General features: G+C 38.2%; 1 protein-coding gene across 1 annotated transcript in view; it reads left to right on the top strand.

Annotated features, from left to right (window-relative positions):
* The window catches only part of IL1RAPL1 (interleukin 1 receptor accessory protein like 1), a 2,084,623-nt gene that overhangs the window by 1,533,596 nt on the left and 532,578 nt on the right, over positions 1-18,449 (top strand). The window lies entirely within an intron of this gene.

The following is an 18,449-nucleotide window of genomic DNA, read 5'->3' as shown; positions in this document are numbered from 1 at the left end:
TACTAAATGTCACCTGTGGTTGTCACATTGGCGCCAGATACATATCTGCATGGCCTAAAAGGTCATATAAATATTGAATGGTCAAATTGGTAAAGCCCTTTAAAGGATAGTAGTGGCTTCACTGCACTACAATAGTAACACAATCAATTTTTAAAGAGAAGTTTCCTTCTCTCCCAGTGATGCTGGTGACATTTACTATTACATAAAGGCTAAAGACAAAGATTGAATTCACCAAAACGTTCAGATTTTACAAAAAAAATTTAATTAAATGTTCCCTATTAGGTTCTAGGGTCTTTCCAGACCGCAGAGAATAATAAACATTAAAGGGGTATTCCCATCTCCAAGATCCTATCCCAATATGTAGTGTATATAATAATAATAATATTAGCAAGTACCTCCAATTAGAAATGTAGTGTAGTTTTTCTGATCCGCTATGTCTCTTTCCTCATGTGCAGGCATTGCAGGACCTTAGGCATCCATGGTTACTACCACTAGCAGCTAGCTAACTATCACTATATCAGTGGTCATAACCATGGATACCTAAGGTCCTGCAATGCTCTGCACATGAGAAAAGACACACAGCAAATCAGAAATACTATACTACATTTCTAGGTATTTGCTAATATTATTATTATTCTTACACCTAATACATATTGGGATAGGATCTTGGAGATGGGAATACCCCTTTAAGTGTAAAAAAAACACTAACACCTCATCACTCACCTGTCTGGGACCCCGCTGGATTTGATGCCCTCTGCCCACCTTTTGGCAGTCAGGACCTTTTCTTTCTGCAGTCGTGCACCAGTGCTTTCCCTCTGGGACAGGATTTCCAGCTATGATCAGGCCTCAGTGCTCACAGGGCACCATAGCGCTGTGGTGGATGTCGTGACATTAAGATGTTTTGTTGCACCATAACCTCAGAGGCCTGGTCATGACCAAAAGTTCTGTGCTAGAGTGAAGACACCAGCGCACGACTGCAGAAAGAAAAGGCCTTGAGGGCCGGATGATGCGCAGCAGGCACCGGAGGCACTGGGGTGCTGAAACAGATAAGTGGACAGATGAGTATTACATAGTAATTTTTTTTATTTTTTTCCATTCCTTTACAGTAATATGGCTGGCACAGCTGGTCATAATTTTCTCATAAATTTGTGCTGAGTGAAGAATACAGATTTTTGGAACATTTCAGTAGTATTCAATTCCACTGAAATAAATTTGCTTTTCTACACTAGTGCCCATTGAAATAAACTGTTCCGTATTAGAGTCTGCGGGAAAGAGAGTCACTATTACAGAATAGCACCTTATTATGGCTCCTAGAGACGTCACACTAGGATTTCTACGTGCCTTAACAATTTTTTTTATTGAACTATTTTACATACTTATCCTCTCTATGAAACAATTCAAAACTCCCACAGATGAGTGATTTTCCTTGTAAACAATTTTGGAAATATAAAGAAAAGAATACACTCTTATAAATAAACTGTTCAAGGATGGTAAGATCATTTCATTTAGAACTTGTCTGTGTCTTTTTTCTGAGGAAAAAATATAACTCCAAGTTGGTCATACTATTCTTTCTGGCACAACTGGTCAATGTAAACTGGAATATCCATCTTAATATATTTAGTATCTAACAGGGGCCTTAAAGTTATTACTCGAGGCTTGTTTGAGTCATGTTTTCATTAATACCATTTTGGGGTACTCGAGGCTTGTCTGATTCATGAAAGATCGTTGTTCATCTGTAATATAACTAGAACTCGGTGAGTCTTAGACTTTGGAGCCTTGAAAAGACATGGTGTCCACACTGTGCCATTATGGAAGCAGATCTTCTTCATACTGACTACTCCTTTTCCACTATATGTAAGCTATAGAGGAGTAGTCTGCTTTTCATTAAATGTAACTTGGAATGTTCTAGTGTAAAATGATTGCATATCCTTTATGTGATTTGCTTAATTTAATTATCGTATCTGCTCTACGAGCATTTGTCTCCTTATTGTTAATAAGGTAAATATGGCTGATTTCTGTGAAAATCTCACTGCTTTTTAGCTTGGTTTACTTTTACTAATTGTACAGTACATATAGATCTAAAAAAAGATTAAACTGTACTAGATACAATTCAAGACATTTGATTCAGCAAAAGTGGGCCAATATTTAGGAGCTGGTAACTTAAAGGGAATCTGTGAGCAGGTAGCATATTTTTGCTATGTAATCTGAGAATAGAATGAGGTAGGGACTGAGAACCTGATTCGAGCAATGTATCACATGCTGGACTGCTTGGTGCAGTTTTGATGGATTCTCTGTTTTCTCTGCTGTACATGTAGCAGTGCTCAAATACTGAGCTGTGTGTAACTCCTCCCACATCCCTGATTGGCAGCTTCCTGTGCACACTGTGCATTGTCAGCAAGCTGCCAATCAATGATGGGGGATGGTTTACACAGATTAGCTGGACTGCCTTGGACATGAGACCTAATCCACCAGTGATAATCTCCTGCTGATAAAACAGTGATTGAATTGAAACTACAACACACTCTCATTCCTCCCTTTCTACATATATTGTTTGTCTGATATATGCTGCTTTTTTTTGTTTTTATTTTTTTGTTTGTTTTGTCTATACTCGGAAAGCACCCAAGCATGCTCACCGAAAGGGTTGATAGAGCATACTCGCTCATCACTAGTAGTGATTTTTAATTTTTGAAAAAGAAGTCTAAAAATGTGTATCAGCGATTCCAGGAAAGTTTAAGAGTATTTCTAGACAAGAGATATTTCTTTTAAAAGCCTTGTATATGGTCACAATGGACTCAGATACAGAACTGTTCCAAATCAATACACCAAAGAGAAAACAGTTATTTAGCAATCCATCTTTGCGATATTGTTACATTGTTCCATTTATTATGCATGTCCTGTGTACTTTACTAATTTACTATGTTATCTAATTATTGGCTTTGGATGGACAGAATCAGATATTTACATCTGTGGAATAACAGTTCTTGCACACTCTAAATCCCACTCCTGTGCATTTAGAAAATAGAGAAAGCTTTCTGATGAGAAATGCTACTTCCATCTGTTTTTATAATTTCCTTTATTAGAATCAAATGTGAATTATAAGAAAGAATTTCCTGTTTATTCCACGAGGTAAATCCCATGACTAGATTAAAAGGCAGGTGCAAGATAAGTAGAAAAAAAACATTGAATGTCTCAGAAGTGCAATGATTTGAGACTGCAGACAGTTTAAACTGAAGTAGATATTGTAACCTTAAGAACATAAGAAGAATAAATAAGAATAAATCAAAACTGCAATTTATGACAATACATTGAAAAACTCATCTTCTTCTTCATTTGTTGCAATGATATTAGTGATGAGCGAGTATGTTTTGTTAACTCTTTTGCCGAGTATACTCGGGCGAGCACCGAGTATTTACAGCGTGCTCGATGATATGTTTGAATCACTCCCATGTGCATGATTTGCGATGGTTTGACAGCTTTAATACATGTGAGGAATGTCTGCTTCTTATATATTCCTCAGCGTGCTCACTATGCATCTAGATAGGTGCCTTTGGGGGTCTAGTTTCCAAATTGGGGTCACTTGTGGGGGAGCTCCAATGTTTGGGCACACAGGGACACTCCAAATGCAACATGGTGTCCGCTAACAAATTGTCGGCTCAAATTGTTAGCGGACACCATGTTGCGTTTGGAGAGCCCCTGTGTGCCCAAACATTAGAGCTCCCCCACAAGTGACCCCATTTTGGAAACTAGACCCCCCATGGCACCTATCTAGATGCATAGTGAGCACTTGGAACCCCCAGGTGCTTCACAAATTGATTCGTAAAATTGAAAAAGTGTTTTTTTTTTCACTTTTTCAATTTTACTAATCAATTTGTGAAGCACCTGGGTGTTCCAAGTACTCACTATGCATCTAGATAGGTGCCTTGGGGGGTCTAGTTTCCAAAATGGGGTCACTTGTGCGGGAGCTACAATGTTTGGGCACACAGGGGCTCTCCAAGCGCAACAAGGTGTCCGCTAACAATTTGAGCCGATTTTTCATTCAATTTGTTAGCGGACACCATGTTGCATTTGGAGAGTCCCTGTCTGCCCAAACATTGGAGCTCCCCCATAAGTGACCCCATTTTGGAAACTAGACCCCCCAAGGCACCTATATAGATGCATAGTGAGCACTTGGAACCCCTAGGTGCTTCACAAATTTATTCGTAAAAATGAAAAAGTGAAAAAAAAAACACTTTTTCATTTTTACGAATCAATTTGTGAAGCACCTGGGGGTTCCAAGTGCTCACTATGCATCTAGATAGGTGCCTTGGGGGGTCTAGTTTCCAAAATGGGGTCACTTGTGGGGGAGCTTCAGTGTTTGGGCACACAGGGGCTCTCCAATCGCAACATTGTGTCCGCTAACAATTGGAGTCGATTTTCCATTCAATTTGTTAGCGGATACCATGTTGCACTTGGAGAGTCCCTGTGTGCCCAAACATTAGAGCTCCCCCACAAGTGACCCCATTTTGGAAATTAGACTCCCCAAGGCACCTATCTAGATGCATAGTGAGCACTTGGAACCCCTAGGTGCTTCACAAATTGAGTCATAAAAATGAAAAAGTGAAAAAAAAAACACTTTTTCATTTTTACGAATCAATTTGTGAAGCACCTGGGGGTTCCAAGTGCTCACTATGCATCTAGATAGGTGCCTTGGGGGGTCTAGTTTCCAAAATGGGGTCACTTTTGGGGGAGCTCTAATGTTTGGGCACACAGGGGCTCTCCAAACACAACATGGCGTCCGCTAATTATTCAAGCAAATTTTACAATCAAAAAGTCAAATGGCGCTCCTTCCCTTCGGAGCCCTGCCGTGCGCCCAAACAGTGTTTTTTCCCCACATATGGGGTATTTGCGTGCCCAGCGGAAATTTCACAACATATTTTGTGGTCCATTTTTTCTTGTTACCCCTGTGAAAATAAAAAAATTGGGTCTAAAATAACATTTTTGTGAAAAAAGTTAAATGTTCATTTTTTTCTTCCACATTCCAAAAATTCCTGTGAAGCACTTGAAGGGTTAATAAACTTATTTAATGTGGTTTTGAGCACCTTGAGGGGTGCAGTTTTTAGAATGGTGTCACTTTTGGGTATTTTCAGTCATAAAGACCTCTCAAAGTGACTTCAAATGTGATGTGGTCAATAAAAAAATCGTTTTGTAAATTTTGTTGGAAAAATGAGAAATCGCTGGCCAAATTTTAACCCTTATAGCTCCCTAACAAAAAATAATTTTGGTTCCAAAATTGTGCTGATGTAAAGTAGACATGTGGGAAATGTTATTTATTAACTCTTTTGTGTGACATATCTCTCTGATTTAAGGGCATAAAAATTAAAATTTTGAAAATTGCTAAATTTTCAAAATTTTTGCCAAATTTCCATTTTTTTCACAAATGAACGCAAGTGATATCGAAGAAATTCTACTAAAATCATGAAGTACAATATGTCACGAAAAAACAATCTCATAATCAGGGGGATCCGTTCAAGCGTTCCAGAGTAATTACCTCATAAAGTGACAGTGCAAACCAACCTCGGTGGTTAAGGGGTTAATATACAGTATAACCAACAAGACTGTTTTTAGACATACAGTACAGACCAAAAGTTTGGACACACCTTCTCATTTAAAGATTTTTCTGTAATTTCATGAGTTTTAAAATTGTACATTCACACTGAAGGCATCAAAACTATGAATTAACAGATGTGGAATTATATACTTAACAAAAAAGTGTGAAACAACTGAAAATATGTCTTATATTCTTGGTTCTTCAAAGAAGCCATCTTTTGCTTTGATGACTGCTTTGCACACTCTTGGCATTCTCTTGATGAGCTTCAAGAGGTAGTCACCGGAAATGGTCTCCCAGCAATCTTGAAGGAGTTCCCAGAGATGCTTAACACGTGTTGGCCCTTTTGCCTTCATTCTGCGGTCCAGCTCACCCCAAACCATCTCGATTGGGTTCAGGTCTGGTGATTGTGGAGGCCAGGTCATCTGGCGTAGCACCCCATCACTCTCCTGCTTGGTCAAATTGCCCTTACACAGCCTGAAGGTGTGTTTGGGGTTATTGTCCTGTTGAAAAATAATTGATAGTCCAACTAAACGCAAATCGGATGGAATAGCATGCCGCTGCAAGATGCTGTGATAGCCATGCTGGTTCAGTATGCCTTCAATTTTGAATAAATCTTCAACAGTGTCACTAGCAAAGCACCCCCCCCCCCACCATCACACCTCTTCCTCCATGCTTCACGGTGGGAACCAGGTATGTAGAGTCCTTCCGTTCACCTTTTCTGCGTCGCACAAAGGCACGGTGGTTGGAACCAAAGACCTCAAATTTGGACTCATCAGACCAAAACACAGATTTCCACTGGTCTAATGTCCATGCATTGTGTTCTTTAGCCCAAACAAGTCTCTTCTGCTTGTTGCCTGTCCTTAGCAGTGGTTTCCTAGCAGCTATTTTACCATGAAGGCCTGCTGCACAAAGTCTCCTCTTAACAGTGGTTAAAGAGATGGGTCTGCTGCTAGAACTCTGTGTGGCATTGACCTGGTCTCTAATCTGAGCTGCTGTAAACCTGCAATTTTTAAGCTGGTGACTCAAATAAACTTATCCTCAGAAGCAGGGGTGCCTCTTGGTCTTCCTTTCCTGGGGCGGTCCTCATGTGAGACAGTTTCTTTGTAGTGCTTGATGGTTTTTGCCACTGCACTTGGAGACACTTTCAAAGTTTTCCCAATTTTTCGGACTGACTGACCTTCATTTCTTAAAGTAATGATGGCCACTTGTTTTTCTTTACTTAGCTGCTTTTTTCTTGCCATAATACAAATTCTAACAGTCTATTCAGTAGGACTATCAGCTGTGTATCCAGCAGACTTCTGCATAACACAACTGATGGTCCCCACCCCATTTATAAGGCAAGAAATCCCACTTATTAAACCTGACAGGGCACGCCTGTGAAGTGAAAACCATTTCCGGTGACTACCTCTTGAAGCTCATCAAGAGAATGCCAAGAGTGTGCAAAGCAGTCATCAAGGCAAAAGGTTGCTACTTTGAAGAACCTAGAATATAAGACATATTTTCTGTTGTTTCACACTTTTTTGATAAGTATATAATTCCACATGTGTTAATTCATAGTTTTGATGCCTTCAGTGTGAATGTACAATTTTCAAAGTCATGAAAATACAGAAAAATCTTTAAATGAGAAGATGTGTCCAAACTTTGGGTCTGTACTGTACATGTGTTGCATTGCTCAAATCTTGTGCATTTTATTGTGATAAATTGCTTGATGAAATGTACTTTTACACTTTAAATTTAGCATATTTGGATTTTATTTGACTTTGGACACTTTATTATTGCTTGAGTCTCAACAGTTGTATTCACCTTCACATTGTGGGCAATGCTTCAGCTCTACAGTGAGCCATAATATGATTCATGATGTGGTGGTGAGTAAACTTTTTAAGACATCTGACATATGGGTGTAATTGCACTCAGCAGTGTGGAATATACAGTATATAATGATCAAGATTCTTGTGGTCTAAGGTTGCTTAGTTAGGTGCATATATATTGAGGCTTACTTGTACGTGCTTACCTAATTTTGAAGTCTAAATGGTAGTATACTTTTCATGGTGAACTTCATTTTCTCTTAATTAAAAGGTGTTCACTAAATATGAGCTAATCAGTTTAAGGCAAATTGAATTTGCCTCACGTTTTTCAAAAAGTTAAAAGGAATCTGTCAGCAGGTTTGTCCTACCTCATCTGAGGGCAGCCTGATGTAGGTAAAGATAAGCTGAATCCAACAACGTATCACTTAGATTACTGGGTGAAGCCATTCTGACACAATCAGAGTTTTTAGATTTAGAATGAAGCAGAGCTGCGAAATCTAATCCCACCCACACCATCTCTGTATATACAATGTCTATAGACAGTGAGGTGCTTATCACAGGAGTGGGCAAGGTGGACCTGGAGGCATGCATTGCTGGGTCCTAGTAATGATAAGCTCCTGGTGCTAAAATAATTATTGCAAGCAAGCAAAACCAGAGGGCTTGATTAGAGTGGCATCACTGAAATCTGTGTTTTAACCACTACAGCATGTTGTCTTCAGATACATAGCAAAAACCTGCTGACAGATTCCTTTTAAAACCCCTGAATCCAATTTTTTTTCACTTCATGTGAATTCAGTTATATGGAGGCTTATCAGACACAATTTTACTGATTCGTAAGAAGGGGTTAAAAAATAATAATACTCACTGGGCCAATCACCTGGCTTGCTACCTGTAGGCCTCTGTACCTCTGTAATTACAGTGCACGTTGTGACATCATGACATCGCAACATGTCCTACTTGGCCTACTTGATGCCAGAAGTCTCGATAGTTGAGCACAACAATCAATTGACACCCAGTCTGTGATTTGCTGCACAGTGATGCTCCTTGCATGTTATAATTAATGGCATTTCCTAGTTAGCTACCATATCTAAAGATAGCAAAAATCATGTATAGAAGTTTGAAAGACCATATCTATGAGGAAATGGAGATATCACAAAAGTACTTTTTGTAAAGATGAAGCAGGCACCAATATTACTTTCATGATGTGCTATGTTAATGTCAGTATTGGGGCTTGGCTAACTTACACAATAGAAAAAAAATAAATAAAGCAAATGCCATTATTCAGTTGTGCTCAAAAGTTTACATACCCAGGCCGAATTTTTGGTTTCTTGGCCTTATTTCAGAGAATATAAATGATAATAAAAAACTTTTTCTCCACTCATGGTTATTGGTTGGGTGAAGCCATTTATTATCAAACTACTGTGTTTTCTCTTTTTAAATCTTAATGACAACCAAAAACATCAACACCCCTGGGATCTCCAGTGTTAGATGAGAAACATAGGGTGGACTGTAGTGTGAAAGGCCTCTTCTTACATCAGAACATCTGGTATTGCCAATATTTTATCAGAAAGAGTGGATAGCATTGTTATTGCACTATTCTTACCTCAATACCCCTATTATCTTCAGTAATACATAAGAAAGACATGGTGGATAGCAGTGTGATCAGCCTCTTCTTACCTCAGAATCCCTGATATCTCCAGTATTAGATCAGAAAGATATGGTAGACAGTAGTGTGAGCAGTTTCCTCTTACCACAGTACCCTAGCTATCTCCAGTATTAGATCAGAATATTCAGTAGGATCACATCTTACTACATATGATGAAAGGAATCGGAGCTTCCTACAGTACATGCTCACAATTACCTGTCCTATTAACATTCTAAAACAGATTTATGTCAGGTTTATGTCTGGTTTTTAATTTCTTAAGGGATTACTGTATTTTTTTGACTATAAGATGCACCAGACCATAAGATGCACCTAGGTTTTAGAGGAGGAGATTAGAAAAAAAATTGACGCAAAAAATGTGGTCATGATGCACTGTTATGGGGGAGAAGATCTGCTGCTGACACTGTTATAGTGGTAATATCCCTCAATTCTGTACTAATATGCCCCATCTTAGAATTTATATGCCCCCATCCTGGTATATATGGCCCCATCCTCATCCTGGTGTATATGGCCTCCATCCCCATCCTTGTATACATGGTCCTCCATCCTGGTGTGCATGGCACCCCCATCCCCATCCTGGAATGCGTGGCACCCCCATCCCCATCTTGGTATACAGTACAGACCCAAAGTTTGGACACACCTTCTCATTTAAAGATTTTTAAGTATTTTCATGACTTTGAAAATTGTACATTCACACTGAAGGCATCAAAACTATGAATTAACACATGCGGAATTATATATTCAACAAAAAAGTGTGAAACAACTGAAAATATGTCTTATATTCTAGGTTCTTTATAGTAGCCACCTTTTGCTTTGATGACTGCTTTGCACACTCTTGGCTTTATCTTGGTGAGCTTCAAGAGGTAGTCACCGGAAATGATCTTCCAACAATCTTGAAGGAGTTCCCAGAGATGTTTAGCACTTGTTGGCCCTTTTGCCTTCACTCTGCAGTCCTGCTCACCCCAAACCATCTCGATTGGGTTCAGGTCTGGTGACTGTGGAGGCCAGGTCATCTGGTGTAGCACCCCATCACTCTCCTTCTTGGTCAAATAGCCCTTACACAGCCTGGAGATGTGTTTGGGGTCATTGTCCTGTTGAAAAACAAATGATTGTCCAACTAAAAGCAAACCAGATGGAATAGCATGCCACTGCAAGATGCTGTGGTAGCCATGCTGGTTCAGTATGCCTTCAATTTTGAATAAATCCCCAACAGTGTCACCAGCAAAGCACCCCTACACCATCATACCTCCTCCTCCATGCTTCACGGTGGGAACCAGGCATGTAGAGTCCATCCGTTCACCTTTTCTTCGTCAAACAAAGACACGGTAGTTGGAACCAAAGATCTCAAATTTGGACTCATCAGACCAAAGCACAGACTTCCACTGGTGTAATGTCCATTCCTTGTGTTCTTTAGCCCAAACAAGTCTCTTCTGCTTGTTGCCTGTCCTCAGCAGTGGTTTCCTAGCAACTATTTTACCATGAAGGTCTGCTGCACAAAGTCTCTTCTTAACGGTTGTTGTACAGATGTGTCTGTTGCTAGAACTCTGTGTGGCATTGACCAGGTCTCTAATCTGAGCTGCTGTTAACCTGCAATTTTTGAGGCTGGTGACTCGGATAAACTTATCCTCAGAAGTAGAGGTGACTCTTTGTCTTCCTTTCCTGGGGCGGTCCTCATGTGAGCCAGTTTCTTTGTTGGTTTTTGCAACTGCACTTGGGGACACATTCAAAGTTTTCCCAATTTTTCCGACTGACTGACCTTCATTTCTTAAAGTAATAATGGCCACTCGTTTTTCTTTACTTAGCTGCTTTTTTCTTGCCATAATACAAATTTGAACAGTCTATTCAGTAGGACTATCAACTGTTATCCACCAGACTTCTGCACAACACAACTGATGGTCCCAACCCCATTTATAAGGCAAGAAATCCCAATTATTAAACCTGACAGGGCTCACCTGTGAAGTGAAAACCATTTCCGGTGACTACCTCTTCAAGCTCATCAAGGGAATGCCAAGAGTGTGCAAAGCAGTCATCAAAGCAAAAGGTGGCTACTTTGAAGAACCTAGAATATAAGACATATTTTCAGTTGTTTCACACTTTTTTGTTAAGTATATAATTCCATATGTGTTAATTCATAGTTTTGATGCCTTCAGTGTGAATGTACAATTTTCATAGTCATGAAAATATATAAAAATCAGTAAATGAGAAGGTGTGTCAAAACTTTTGGTCTGTACTGTACATGGCACCCCAATCCTATTATGCATGGTACTCCCATCATGGTATCCATTGCACCTCCATCCTGTTATGCATGGAACCCCCATCCCCATCAGGCTGCATACATAAAAAAATAAAGAATTCTACTCACCTTCCCGCTGCTCTACCGCTGCTCTACCATCCTGTTCTGATGCCAGCAGCTGGTCTCAGCGTGTAAGCAGCTTATCACATCAATGCCATGCACCCTCACAGGCTGAGATCAGGTGCCAGAATATTCACTGATCCCCACACCTGGACAATGGGCATGGAGAGCAGTGAATATTCATTCTCCTTATTAGCATGAACAGTGTCACACGCAGTAGTCAGCTCCTGCAGTGGCTAAGCAATCACATGTGCCCTCTGTTAAAGAAGATGAATATTCACTGCTCCCCACTCCCATGGGCATGGGCAGCAGTAAATATTCATTCTCTTTAACAGAGGGCACAGTGTTAGCTACAGCAGGCGGCTCCTGCCTCCTGTGGCCCGCTCCTCTGCCACTGCTGCTCCCCCTACAAACCCCACCATCCACAGCCAGACCATACATCTGGACTATAAGACGCACCCCCCACTTTCCTCCAAAATTTGGCAGAAAAAAGTATTTAAAAATTTATTTATGATGACATTTATTTTAGTTTTTTTATATTTCAGGAGAAACCCTATAATAAAAGTGTTGAAGATGGGAGCATTAGAATACCTGTAATTTATTTAATGATTTCATTACAGTACCATGCTTGTTTTTTTATTATCCAATGAAATATTGAATTTGGCTGTTTCATGTTAGTGTATTATATTTTCACAAACTGCAAAAAAATATAATTTTTTAATTATTAAAATACAAACAAAATAAATAAGTCACATCCTAAAAGTCTGGTAAATTCTATTAGAATTTATTAAATAAAAAATTATATTAATCCCTAGGATGATAGGATCACAAGCACCTTTCTTTGTGCGTAATCTTGCATTGAGATGGCGCTTTCACTGCCAATCATTGTCAAGTCATTTTTTCATTAGCTGCGGGATCATTATAAAAGCAAGTTAATACAGTCAACATTATGCATATCAAGGTCTTTGGTTCTAAACTGAGTTTATTTTGTTACATAATTTATGCTATAGTGAGCATTTTAATGGAATCTGAAATGTGACAGATCTTTAATTAGGGTCATTCTTGCTGACGATAACAAAACTATATAAATAAAAGTACAGTTAGTAATAATGGATTTCTTGTTACTATGCTTAACTCTGGATTGGCTTGAATATCTTCTGTTATATTGTGCCAGTTTCTTATAGTGAATTATTTAAAATTGTCATTTCACATACTTATTAATTATATTTTTGACTTTTAAAAGTATATAAATTTTGTGTACACATAAACACATAAGTACATATGTATAGGATATTGGGTCCATGTTATCATTTCCAGGACTCCTTATTCTTCTTTACATTGAAAATAGTTCTTAATGACATTGACTGTATGTCTGGGGTTCTTAAAAATCTAAACACCAGAATAACAGGATTTAGCCGCCGCAACGTTGCAATAAAATGCCATAAAATGCAATATATAAAAGCATCGAATCTACCCCAAAATGGTATGAGTAAAACGTCAGCTCAGGGCTGAGCCCTCAGTCAGCCCCATATCTCGAAAATGAAAATGTTATGGGTCTCAGAAAAAGGCATCAATAGCAAAAAAAAATTCTGTGCAAATTTATGAATTTTTTTGACCACTTAAATTAAAAAAAAACCTGTACCTGTTGGGTATCGGCATACTCATACACACCTGGAGATTCATATTGCCAGATAAGTTTTACCATATAATGAACATGGTAAAAAAAAATAAAAAAACAATTGTGGAATTGCACTTTTTTTAAAATTTCACCGCACTTGGATTTTTTTCCTCTTTTCTAGTACACTATATAATAGAATCAATGTTGTCATTCAAAAATGTAACTCGTCCCACAAAAAACAAGCCCTCATACGGCTGTATTGATGGAAAAATAAAAAAGATAGGACTCTTGGAAGAAGGAATGTAAAAAATGAAAACGATAGAATAGAAAATTGCTTGGTATTGACAAGGTTAGGAAAAAATAAGATGTACAAAATGTATATAAATATATATATATATATATATATATATATATATATATATCAATCAAAAGAATGCAGCAGCACTCCATATGGCCAAGATATGTCTTAACAATGAAAATAATGAAAATATTAGATCTAAACTGTTTTGCTTAGCAACAAGCACACTAGGAGGTGCTGGTCAGGTTTCTCTGGTTTGTATTACTATAAGGGGGAGTAACTGCCTCTTGCCTGATTCTGCACTCCTCCCATTTACCAGCAGGCATTTTATAAACAGCTCTGCTTGCCCTTTAAATATAGGTGTTTTTAGCCCAGAAGAAGACATGTTTGTCCATTTAGTTGTAGGCTTGTAGCCCAAAAGTGGCATGTTAGGCAGAGTAGTTACCCATCAGGGGGATGTTACCTTGCGGTGGTTGATGGGCACACATGCATTGGCCAATTTATGCACTAAAAACGTTCATTGTTTGTAAGTACTTGTTGCTAAGCAAAACAGTTTAGATCTAATATTTTCATTATTTTCATTGTTAAGACGTATCTTGGCCATATGGAGTGCAGCTGCATTCTTTTGATATATTTTATAGTTATGGCAGCTGACACCAGTTCAAACTAGGAGGTGCTGGTCAGGTGTCTCTGGTTTTTGTATATATATATATATATATATATATATATATATATATATATATATATATATATATACAGTACAGACCAAAAGTTTGGACACACCTGCTTATTCAAAGATTTTTCTGTATTTTCATAACTATGAAAATTGTACGTTCACACTGAAGGCATCAAAACTATGAATTAACAGATGTGGAATTATATACTTAACAAAAAAGTATGAAACTGCTGATAATATGTCTTATATTCTAGGTTCTTCAAAGTAGCCACCTTTTGCTTTGATGACTGCTTTGCACACTCTTGGCATTCTCTTGATGAGCTTGAAGAGGTAGTCACCCAAAATGGTTTTCACTTCACTGGTGTGCCCTGTCAGGTTTAATAATTGGGATTTTGGGGATTTCTTGCCTTATAAATGGGGTTGGGACCATCAGTTGCGTTGTGTAGAAGTTTGGTGGATACACAGCTGATAGTCCTACTGAATAGACTGTTAGCTGCTTTTTTCTTGCCATAATACAAATTCTAAGTAAAGAAAAATGAGTGGCCATCATTACTTTAAGAAATGAATGTCAGTCAGTGCGAAAAATTGTGAAAACTTTGAGAGTGTCCCCAAGTGCAGTTGCAAAAACCATTATTCGCTACAAAGAAACTGGCTCACATGAGGACCGCCCCAGGAAAGGAAGACCAAGAGTCACCTCTGCTTCTGAGGATAAGTTTATCTGAGTCACCAGCCTCAGAAATCACAGGTTAACAGCAGCTCAGATTAGAGACCAGGTCAATGCCACACAGAATTCTAGCAGCAGACACATCTCTTCAACAACTGTTAAGAGGAGACTTTGTGCAGCAGGCCTTCATGGTAAAAAACCTCTGCTAAGGACAGGCAACAAGCTGAAGAGACGTTTTTGGGCTAAAGAACACAAGGAATGGACATTAGACCAGTGGAAATCAGTGCTTTGGTCTGAGGAGTCCAAATTTGAGATCTTTGGTTCCAACCACCGTGTCTTTGTGCGACGCAGAAAAGGTGAACGGATGGACTCTACTTGCCTGGTTCCCACCGTGAAGCATGGAGGAGGAGGTGTGATGGTGTGGGGGTGTTTTGTTGGTGACACTGTTTGGGATTTATTCAAAATTGAAGGCATACTGAACCAGCATGGCTACCACAGCATCTTGCAGTGGCATGCTATTCCATCTGGTTTGCGTTTAGTTGGACCATCATTTATTTTTCAACAGGACAATGACCCCAAACACACCTCCAGGCTGTGTAAGGGCTATTTGACCAAGACAGAGAGTGATGGGGTGCTACGCCAGATGACCTGGCCTCCACAGTCACCAGACCTGAACCCAATTGAGATGGTTTGGGGTGAGCTGGACCGCATAGTGAAGGCAAAAGGGCCAACAAGTGCTAAGCATCTCTGGGAACTCCTTCAAGATTGTTGGAAGACCATTTCCGGTGACTACCTCTTGAAGCTCATCAAGAGAATGCCAAGAGTGTGCAAAGCAGTCATCAAAGCAAAAGGTGGCTACTTTGAAGAACCTAGAATATAAGACATATTTTCAGTTGTTTCACACTTTTTTGTTAAGTATATAATTCCACATGTGTTAATTCATAGTTTGGATGCCTTCAGTGTGAATGTACAATTTTTATAGTCATGAAAATACAGAAAAGTCTTCAATTGAGAAGGTGTGTCCAAACTTTTGGTCTGTACTGTATATATATATATATATATATATATATATATATATATATATATATATATAAATACATTTTTGATTGGGACCTTCACCATCTGCTGAAAAACCTGTCTAAAATATGTGGTTCAGGCAAAAGAGCTCCTCAAATTCCTGTGCCCGTGGGCGAGTGGGGTACAGGCTTAATATAAAGTCCATTATGTGCATGGGCTCCTAGACTTTCTAGTAAGCCTGTTCACTCTTCTGTGAGAACACTTAGCAAGGGGCTGAACACTCCTGCCTGCCAAGCTGTGTGTTTCAGAGCTGTTTTTAAAAGCAATCAGTGGGGATCTCAGAGCCTTTATCCCTATTGTTCATCCACATATGAAAAGTGTAATAAAATACAAAAATGAAACAAAAATAATATTGGTGTACTTTAATGGGCTATTTTTAAGATGCTATTTGGTTTACTAGCATAAAGAAATATTAACAAATAATAAAGTATTGTATAATAATATCACATATTCCAAAAGTATAATTAAAACAAAAAAGGAAAAGGTATTAAATCTGCATTAATGAACAATTAAGGTGGTGTAGCTAAAAATATTCTTTCTTACTACTTGTAAGGGTAAACATCTCCAGCAGATGGTGCTGTACATGGGCGTCAATTGAGTCTCTGTGGTGCTATGGTATGGAGCTATTGCTTTGCTGTCTGGACTCTGTGTACATGTTCACTAGCCATAGCTCATAGTTGAAAATAAAAAACTTTAACCCCTTTACCACTTTGGGTTTTTTCCATTTTTGCGTTTTCATTTTCTGCTCCTGGTCTTCCCAGAGCCATTTTTATTTTTTGTCAATATGTTCTTGTGAGGGCTTGTTTTTGTGGGACCATTTGTCATTTTGAAAAACACCATTAGTTTTACTATATGGTGTACTGGAAAATGGGAAAAAAATTTAAAGTTTGGTGAAATTGCAAAAAAAGTGCAAATCCACAATTCCAGTTTTCTTAGACCAAATACACTAAATGCTACAACTGCCTTGAAATTATGATTCTCCAGGTCATTACGAGGTTTTTGTACAGGTTTTTTTATAAATTTAAGTGTGAAAAAAATCCAAAATTTGTAAAAAAAAAAAAAATCAAAATTTTCCGAGACCTGTAGCATCTCTAATTTTTGAGATCTGAGGCTGGGTAAGAGCTTATTTTTTGCATACTGAGCTTATGTTTTATTGATACCATTTTGGGGTAAATATGATCTTTTAATCACCAGCTATTGCATTTTATTGCAATGTTGCAGTGACAAAAAAATGTAATTCTGGCATTTTGATTTTTTTTCTCGTTACGCCGTTTACCGATCGGATTAATTCTTTTTCGATATTGATAGATTGGGCAATTCTGAATGCGCCAATACCAAATATGTGTATATTTGATTTTTTTAATTGTTTTATTTTGAATGGGGCGAAAGGGGAGTTACTTGATCTTTAATATTTTTTTAATATTTTTAAAAACATTTTTTTCTGACTTTTCACATGCTGCAATAGTCTCCATGGGAGACTAGAAGCTGCGATTATCAGATCGCACATGCTACACACAGCAGAGATTCAGGAAGAAGGAGCAGCTGAGTCAAGAGTTCAAGAGGGGAATGATAAATGCAGGGACAAGAGACTTCCTGTTTGTACATAGAGCAGAGAAAAGTGAAGAATTATCTGGGTAGAAAGGCAGAATGACTCTGAGCAATTGAAAGTACACAGTGGTATATAATATGATGATTACAATATATTAAGAGGGTTAAAACTTTGATTGGAGTGCTTCTTTAAATATGAAGAAAAAAATCCCATATTGGAATAACCGAAATTACAATAATCAATTCTTGGTCCAAACATATCTATGAATGACAAAGGTCAGGGGTTACATGTGCCTCTAATTGAATTGCTAAATGAACATTTTAGTTTGATATGATTACTAAACCTGAAACTAATCAGTCTGAGAGGTCTCAAACTAATGTATGTAGAGCTTCCTGCATGTGTAACCTGTTGATGTACGAGGACAATATAATGCCCCTATCTATTGTGAAGAGGGCATAATAATCCTAATTATCTCTCATCGCGGTAAAACTACTCATCTGTTGAACCTTTAAAAAGTTCACTCCAATGATTAGAAATCAAGCTTCTTTTTTAATATAGGAAATTAAAATTGAAAAGATATTCATGGAGCAGGACATCAGTGGAAGCAATTGACACCTTTCATTTGTGAAAATCTCATCTCGCCTGATTAGGAGGTGTGGATCTCATGTGATGGGTCAACTATATTTACAGATCTTGAGGATGTTTTCTGGAAATTTCACTTGTGATCATTCTAATAAAGATATTAAGTAGGGGAATTTATTTTAATCTTATAGAAAGGGCTCCTACTTGTGCTCAGTAGACCGCAGTCCTTTGTACTTGTCGTGAAGATTAATACATGAGATTTGCTGTGGTTCGGAAATGAAAGATATTGTTTTTACAGTTTAACTAAGATGGATAATATTCAAAAGGAAACTAATTTGCCTGACACATCCATTCTGAGCTACAGTCTCCTTGAACAAATGAAGGATACCTGGTAGTAAATTGAATAAATTAAGATAATAATGCATTTCAGCTGTATCTGCATAAACAGACCTAATGACGAGCTGCAAGACATTTTTTACATTACTGTGTATTGTCTAAAGCACCATGGAGCAAAGGTTTATACCAGACTGGATAAAAGAAAATATTAAAAAAGGCACAATGTTTAAAATGACTGTTT

Source organism: Phyllobates terribilis, unplaced genomic scaffold (genome assembly GCF_046119375.1).
Source record: "Phyllobates terribilis strain yellow unplaced genomic scaffold, ASM4611937v1 Scaffold_2__4_contigs__length_985480577, whole genome shotgun sequence".
NCBI lineage: Eukaryota > Metazoa > Chordata > Amphibia > Anura > Dendrobatidae > Phyllobates > Phyllobates terribilis.
This window is presented reverse-complemented; position numbering and strand designations above follow the sequence as displayed.